Below are 8,406 nucleotides of genomic sequence, written 5' to 3' on the forward strand. Positions count from 1 at the left end.
TTAAACTGAACAAACAGAAAACGAAAGTGTTGGACAAAAATTTAACATTGGCTGAAAAAGAGAAGTTTCAGAATGAAACAGGTTTAGTGATAACGAAAAAAGTAAAGTACCTGGGGGTAAACTTAACATCTAAGAATGTGAATTTATTTAAGGACAATTATGACAAATGTTGGACAGAGGTAAAGAAAGATCTAGAAATATGGTCAAGATTGAAACTCTCTTTGTTAGGTCGAATTGCTGTTATCAAGATGAATGTATTGCCTAGAATGTTGTTTTTATTTCAGACATTGCAGATTTTGGACAAGATGGACTGTTTCAAGAAGTGGCAGAAAGATATATCTAAATTTGTCTGGCAGGGCAAAAAGCCCAGAATAAAATTTAAGATTCTAACTGATGCAAAAGATAGAGGGGGGTTTGCCCTGCCGGACTTAAGACTCTACTATGAATCGGCGGCTTTCTGCTGGTTGAAACATTGGCTACTTCTTGAGAATACAGACATTTTGGATCTAGAAGGGTTTGACAATAGATTTGGTTGGCATGCATACATATGGTATGATAAGGTAAAACTGCATAAAGGTTTCAAAAACCATATTGTTAGGAAAGCATTATATAATGTTTGGATGCGGTATAAAGATTTATTGGAAAGTAAAACTCCCAGGTGGTTGTCACCAATGGAAGCTAAAGAGGTGAAAAAACTTAATATGGAGTCTAAATGGCCAAAATATTGTGAAATTTTAGAACAAGATGGGGAAAAAGTTAAATTACAGAGTTATGAGAAATTAAAGTCCAAAGTGCGAGATTGGTTGCACTATCTTCAGATAAACGAGACATTTAAACAGGACAGGAAAATAGGTTTCCAGATGGAGAGGTCAAAATTAGAAACAGAACTGTTAGAACCCAATACTAAGAATCTGTCGAGAATGTATAATCTGCTGTTGAAATGGAACACACAGGACGAAACAGTGAAATCAGCTATGATAAAATGGGCACAAGATATTGGTCATAACATTATGTTTGCTGACTGGGAACAGTTGTGGACCACCGGTATTAAATTTACGGCATGTAATGCCTTAAGAGAAAACATTATGAAAATGATGTATAGGTGGTACATGACCCCAGTCAAGCTTGCAAAAATTTATCATTTGCCCAATAACAAATGTTGGAAATGTAATGAGTCTGAAGGTACTTTTTATCACCTTTGGTGGACCTGCCCGAGGATAAAACACCCGAGAAAGATGCCCTTCACAAGCATTTTGCTTGTTTAGAATGTTTATACCCTCCTCTCCTATAGTTCAAGGAGGCTTACCAAGCAGTAAACTGCAGTGGCAATTAAAAAACACACACACACCGCAATAGAAGGAACAAACAGTGATAAAGAGACAGCAGTAAAAAAAATAGTTTAACAGCAGCTGCAGCGAGAAGCACCTTCGAACATCGTAAAAAGCTAGCGTGAGTCAGAAAGTAAAGAACCAGAGTTGGGATGGGGAATCCTGTGTGGTGGTCCAAGCGATGTTGTTGGACTTTTCATCAGCCCCAGCCAGCCTGGACAATGGTCAGGGATGACTGGAAGCTGCAGTTCGGCAACATTCAAAGGGGTGGAGGTAGGGCAGTGGGACCAGTTCCGCTGCACTGGGCACTGCAGGTGGCGCTGTGGTCTAAACCACTGAGCCTCTTGGGCTTGCCAATCAGAAGGTCGGCGGTTCGAATCCCCGCGATGGGGTGAGCTCCTGTTGCTCTGTCCCAGCTTCTGCCAGCCTAGCAGTTTGAAAGCACGCCAGTGCAAGTAGATAAATAGGTACTGCTGCGGTGGGAAGGTAAACAGTGTTTCTGTGTGCTCTGGCACTCGTCATGGTCCTCCGTGAGCCAATAGTAGTTTAGTCATGTTGGCTACATGACCCAGAAAGCTGTCTGTGGACAAATGCCAGCTCCCTCGGCCTGAAAAGCGATACGAGTGCCTCACCCCATAGCCACCTTTGACTGGACTTAACCGTCCAAGGGTCTCTTACCCTATTACCTTACCTTATTACCAGAAGCACATCCAGATTGATGACCAAAAGATCATAACTCTGAGATACCAATGAGATTGTTAAAGAAAAGGAGTAATTATAATTTTCTGGCCGATGCTTTGAGAAATAGTGCCATCCCATTCAGATGGGAACTTCCTGAAGGCATTTCATTTACATACAAAGGGAAGAAACAAAGGTGTTGAGACCTTTCAGAAGCAGAGCAGATAAGTTCAGAGGAAATACAGGGAAGAGCTGGGGGGGGGGGGACTATCACATGGGCAGAACTATCCAGAAGAAACTATCTAGAACTATCCAGAAGAAAGGGAGCAGGAAGAGCAAGAACAGAAGGAACAAGACTCTTAAACATAGAAAACAGATTAAATTCAAATAAAAAATTAAGATGGATTTTTAAAAATTGAGCTGGGATGTATATGGACTAAATAAAGTTACGAGAAACGAAACAAGACGTGTCACTGAAACAAAATTTGGATGCAATATGTTTGCAGAAAACACATTTTGAAACAACATAGAAGAGTATTGATTAACAAAAGGTTGCAGCTATGAAGTAGGGAAGGGAAGGGAAGCAAAGAAGCGAGAGGGGTGTGCCAAATTTTGGACTTGCACCACTGAAAGTTGAGACCAAAGTCTGCCCCTGCCACAGGTTTCCTACCCAGATTGTTCCTAACTATTGGTTGACTATTTGATTAGCTATTGCTGTGCACACCCTGGTCCCCAAGTGGTGAGAGGCTCCAGGGGTTCCAGCTTTCCTTGGAACAAAGGTCACTGGAGACTATGGTGTCTTTAGGATACAGTGGTACCTTGGCTCTCAAACTTAATCCGTTCCGGAAGTACGTTCCAAAACCAAAGCGTTCCAAAACCAAGGTGCGGTTTCCCATAGAAAGTAATGCAAAATGGATTAATCCGTTCCAGACTTTTAAAAACAACCCCTTTTAAAAACGTGAATTTTACTATCTAACGAGACCATTGATCCATCAAATGAAAGCAATAAACAATGTACTGCAGTCACACAATCAATCGATCAGTAGGTGAATTGGGTTCCACAGAGTCACAAAAAGAAAACAAAAAGAGCTGCAAAAACAAAAATGCAAAATACAGTGGTACCTCGGGTTACAAATGCTTCAGGTTACAGACTCCGCTAACCCAGAAATAGTACCTCAGGTTAAGAACTTTACCTCAGGATGAGAACAGAAATTGCATGCCAGCGGCGCAGCAGCAGCGGGAGGCCCCATTAGCTAAAGCGTTACCTCAGGTTAAGAACAGTTTCAGGTTAAGAACGGACCTCCAGAATGAATTAAGTTCGTAACCAGAGGTACCACTGTAAATAGCAAAAACAGACAGACCTCAGTGTAACATTCAAAATGGAAGTGTGGCATTCAAATCAGGAGTGTAACACTCAAAACAGAGCACAATTGGCTTCCGAAAAGAGTTCGCCAACTGGAACACTTACTTCTGGGTTTGCAGTGTTTGGGTTCCAAGTTGTTTGAGAACCAAGGCATTTGAGAACCAAGGTATCACTGTATTTGGTTTTGTTTTCGCAAGTTGGACTGGTGAGAACCAGCAGCACCATCCCCATGCAGTTTATGGGGGGTGATGGATCAGCAGGTAAGAACAAATCCAGAGGAAGGAGGCACGGTAGCCCCAAAGGTATGCATCATTAGCCAGTTTCTTTCCAGGACTCAGCAAGGGGGGGGGGGGACCCGCCTGCCTCCATGCCATTCTAATTGGCAAGTAAAGCTGATGTTCCCTGCAGGAGTCTGGAGAGACCTGGCAGCTGTGCCCATGCCAAACACTTAAGATGCTCTCCACAGGAATGCACAGCCCTAGCTCCACTGCCAAGGGGTTCATTTGTATGTACATCAGGTACAGTGTGTTCTGGGCATGGCTTCCCCACCTCTGCTGTTTATATGCTGAACTATACACACAATACAGAGGTGAAGGAAGGTGATCCGAGAAGCAGCCACCGCCCTGGAGGGACAGGCTGTTCTGAGACCGTCAATCCTTACAGCGTTCGCTGTTTCCGAGATGAGATACAGGTCCAGCTGCAACTGTCCCTCCTTCTCTGATCATGTCTTTCTTTAAAGCAAGGTTTCCCAAACTGGGGCCTCCAGCTGTTTTTGGACTACAACTCCCATCATCCCTAGCTAGCAGGTCCAGCGGTCAGGGATGATGGGAATTGTAGTCCTAACTTAGCTGGATAACCAAGTTTGGGAAACACTTTTTAAGGCAGGGGTGCAGGGAACCTTTTATCTGTCCGGGGCCACGTTCCTGCCACGGGGCAATGCCCCAGGGGCCCGTACACCAGTGGTGGGTGTGGCCAGGACCCAAAGGTGGGTGGGGCAACAGAGGAGATGCTTGCCTTGGTGTGAAGGGTTCTATTCAAGCCATGTAACATTGGGAGCTTGCTGCACACCTCTCTCCCCACCTGGGCAATTAAGAGGATAAATCACAATTCAAGGAACACATTTCAGCCAGGCAGAAGCACCCGAGGAGGAGGGGGAGCACAACAGCAAGGGGTGCAGCACTGGAAGGGGTATACCCTGGAGAGAGAGCCCTGAGGGATGTAGATAGACGTTGTGTGTGTGTGTGTGTGTGTGTGTGTGTGTATGTATTTGGCCCATGGGCTTGAAGTTCCCGCCACTGTTTGAAAGCACTTTGCAAGGCTCTACACACACTTACAGGAATCAGAAATAAAAGCTTCTCCATATCCCCAGCTCTTTACTGTATATTCGCCCCCTTTTTCATATATAACTTTGTGTCTTCCTGTAAAACTGGCCTTAAAAGCTTCTTTGACTTTGGTGCAATTTATCCCAGCATCCTCATTATAACAGTCTGAAAGCCCCTGGGAATGCATCCCAATTGTCCTTTGGAAAGGTTGGAGTTCCCTCTCCAACGATGAAGAATGAGAGCGCAAGAGAGTGCTCTGATCCTGAGGAGGAAAGTCTGATACCAGCAACCCCTTTTCCCTCTGCTATCCATGGTCCTGGCCCATCTTTGGTAAGGCCAAAACAGGTGAGCAGACAACTGGTCAAGAACCTGGAGAAGGAAGAGATTGCATCTCAGCCACCTGACATGGCCCCGAGCTGGGCCAAGATTTAGGTCAGCTCTGGTCTAAATATCTCTCTTTGATTTCCCCCCATATTGTTCCCAATGAGAGGGGAGATCCATTTGTGATTTCCCCCACCAAAGCCTGGAAATAGGCAGAATGATGGAAGTGTTCTTCTCTCCCATTACCTCCACCCCCCTGGCGAGAGCCCAGCAGGCTGTGTTCTCAAGGTGGTTCACAAGATAAAAATACTGGATAGAAAAATACAGGATGAAGAGAGCAGTATAAAAATAAAATAAAAAATAGTCAGCTGCCAGAGGTTCCCTGTGGCTGGCAGTGCCACCAGAGGTTACTTTCTCCAGACCTACTGATCCCCAGAGGTGGATCTGTATGTTGGTACTTGGTAGGTCATCCGTAAGCTGCGCTCAGCTTTTTCCTGGTCTGGCCTTTCTGCAGCCTATCATTTCACCAGAGTGTTTACAGAAGCAACAAAATCAACCAAGGGACACAAATTGCGGCCTTATCTGGTTGAATTACTGTTACATCCACCCCTACTTCAAAAAGATCTTCCCTGGGCCCAGGGGTAACCTGTGAAATGCAGTCCAGTCCAGAATCCAAAGGTTCTGCTAGGAGTCAGTCCGACAGGACCAAGGCAGGACACGAGGCAGGAAACCAGGCAAGGACAGGGGCAGGATCCAGCATACAGCAATGTTGCTCCCGCAACCTGGGCGGGGTCCAACAGCCTTTTATTTTTGTCGGGGTATAGGCCGGTCCTGATCCTCTGGCGACTCACCTCCCTGTTTCACCTGAAGGCGAGCACTCCTCCTGCGAGTATTCAGGTTTCTCCTCTCAGATCTTAGTCTCTGCAGCTCGGGACATGTGGGTGGGTTACTAGACCCAGGGGCCACCTCAGCCTCCCCTGACCAACCCGGCAGTGGACCAGCTGTAAGTAATGGCCCAGCTGAAGGCGACGAGGTAATCCCCGCATCTGGAGCCAGGGCAGGCTCAGGCCCCTGACTCGGCTCAGCTGGTGTTTGTTGCAGGGGAACCCGCGCAGACTGGGACTCTTCAGGATAAGGCCCCAGACTTGGTTCAGATGATGCCTGAGTGAGTCTCCCTTGGTTCCGAGTCCGAGCGCGAGTCCCAGGCCATCATAGTGCCAATGAGTACGCTCATTGGCATGGTAGGATCCCCCCTTCCTTCCAGTCCGCATCTGTGTCTGTGTGTCTGAGAGAGCCGCCAACATCCAAACCAGCAAGGCAGCCTCAAGCTGCTACAGGTGGATGCATTTGTCTACTGAGTTTTGTTGCAAAGCAGCAGAGACTGTGGAAGCCATTCTGGTTCTAGTCGCATTGTTTTGGTGCTTTGCTTAGTTTTTTGATAGGATTGTCTGAGCTGCCCACTGACCCCTCACATCCCACACAACTGGCGGATCTGCTAAGGAAGAAACAATGGAGCTGAAAAGAATAATCACTGATACATCAGCCTTAGCTTTGCTCAGACCAATTGTTTACCTCTATGTTTACCTCTGACTCAGAAAGCGGGGAGGGGACACTGGGAATCTTATGGACTAGAAACCTAATTCTGTGCATGTGCTTGTTCTCCCACTGGTTTCTAAACGTTTCCAGTTTTTCCATGTCAGACTTGTGCCTGTTTCTTCTTTTCTGTCCAGACATACAAGTCTATTCTATATAGGCGGCAGCAGCAGATAGCTAGAAGGTAATCTATATCCCATGTGTCTTACCTCATTCTCTGCTGTTGACCTGAAAGTTACCTTTTCTTCAGCAAAGGAACTTCAGAAGTTTGATTCTATTTGTTTAGGCCTGAATGGAGACAATGGCTTCCTCTCCCACATCAGGAGCTTTAGTTAACCAAGCAAAGCTTAAGAAGGCTGTTGTCATTGCTCATTACTGGTGCTGTAAATGGTTACTTAAATGGCAGACATTTAAGTTTGGCTTAGGGTTGCCACAGACTGGATGATTCCCAGTGCCAGCCAGGTATGTGTTGATTTTATAGCTGCAAAATGCGAGCTGTGTTTATTGTCAGTAATATAGAAGGTGTGGCAGGATTAGATAATATCCAAGTGAGCTTTTTGCAAGGCTTATTCGCATTGGCTCACTGTTAAGATTTAGTTGCATTATCACAGATGACGCTTTGTGTTTCATTGCCATCTGACCTCACTGTTTTCACTTCCTTCCCTCTGCACCCAGGAGGCCTCTGTGTGTTTACAACACTTTATGAATCTGATAAAGGGGATTATAGTCCGTGAACGTGTATGACATAATAGACCACTTTACCCTTAAGGCTTCACAACACGCCTTGTTGGTTTTGTTGCAACAGACTAATATGGATACTTCAACTTCCAGAGGAGCTTTCATGCAAAACCGCCTGCTTTGATCTGGCAAATTCAGTTCTTGGAAAGCTTCATTACCTCTGTGATTGTATCAGTGCGAAGGTGACGCCGACCTGCACAAAGCCGGAATAGGAAGATCAGATTTCTGCATGAGAGGGTTTTTGGCTGTGCCTGTTTTCCCTCGTGAAGCTGGGAAAGATTGGTGCTATTTAGGGAAGTGTTCCACGCTGCGTTTCAAACCATCTGTGCTTATTCCTATGTCTCTGGTTATCTGGGGGATAATAAATGCAACAAGAATGAATGCTCTTAAGTACAGCCCCATCTGCACTATGTATTTATAGCAGAATCATACCACTTTAAACAGACATGGATTTGCCCCCCAAAGTATCTTGGTTTCTTAATGGTGCTGAGAGCTGTTAGGAGACCCCTGTTCTCCTCACAAAGCTACAATTCCCAGAGTTCCCTGGGAAGAGGGATTGAGTCTTTAAACCACTCTGGGAACTGTAGATCTGTGAAGGGAATAGGGGTCTCCTAACAAATCTCACCATCCTTAACAAACTACAGTTCCCAGGATTCTTTGGGGTCTGTCCCACTGTATAATAGGGGAATTGCTGCAGCCCTTGGCAAATTTGCTCAGTGGCAAAAGATCTGTCACACAGGCATGTAGGTGGCCCTGGGGAAACAAGGGGAAGGAGGTGAAGGTGCCCCCCCGCCCTGCCCCCCCGGCTCTGTCCTGTCCACTGCTGGCATCCCCAGCTCTACAGATGACTCTTTAATGGACCTCTTCTTTAGAAAAATCTGCCTTTGGAGGCACCAGTTTCTGCAGGCCTCACCTTGTTTAACCCAAGGTCTAACTATTACCTGAGGCTATGCACTGCTCCAGCTCCGACTGCTTTTTGCAACAGGACAGGGATTGCACAATGCTCCTGCCTCCTCGAACCATCTCCAGCATCTTGCTTCAAGTCCTCTCTGGCCCAGTCTGG

This window comes from Podarcis pityusensis, assembly GCF_964106645.2.
Source record: "Podarcis pityusensis genome assembly, chromosome: 8".
NCBI lineage: Eukaryota > Metazoa > Chordata > Lepidosauria > Squamata > Lacertidae > Podarcis > Podarcis pityusensis.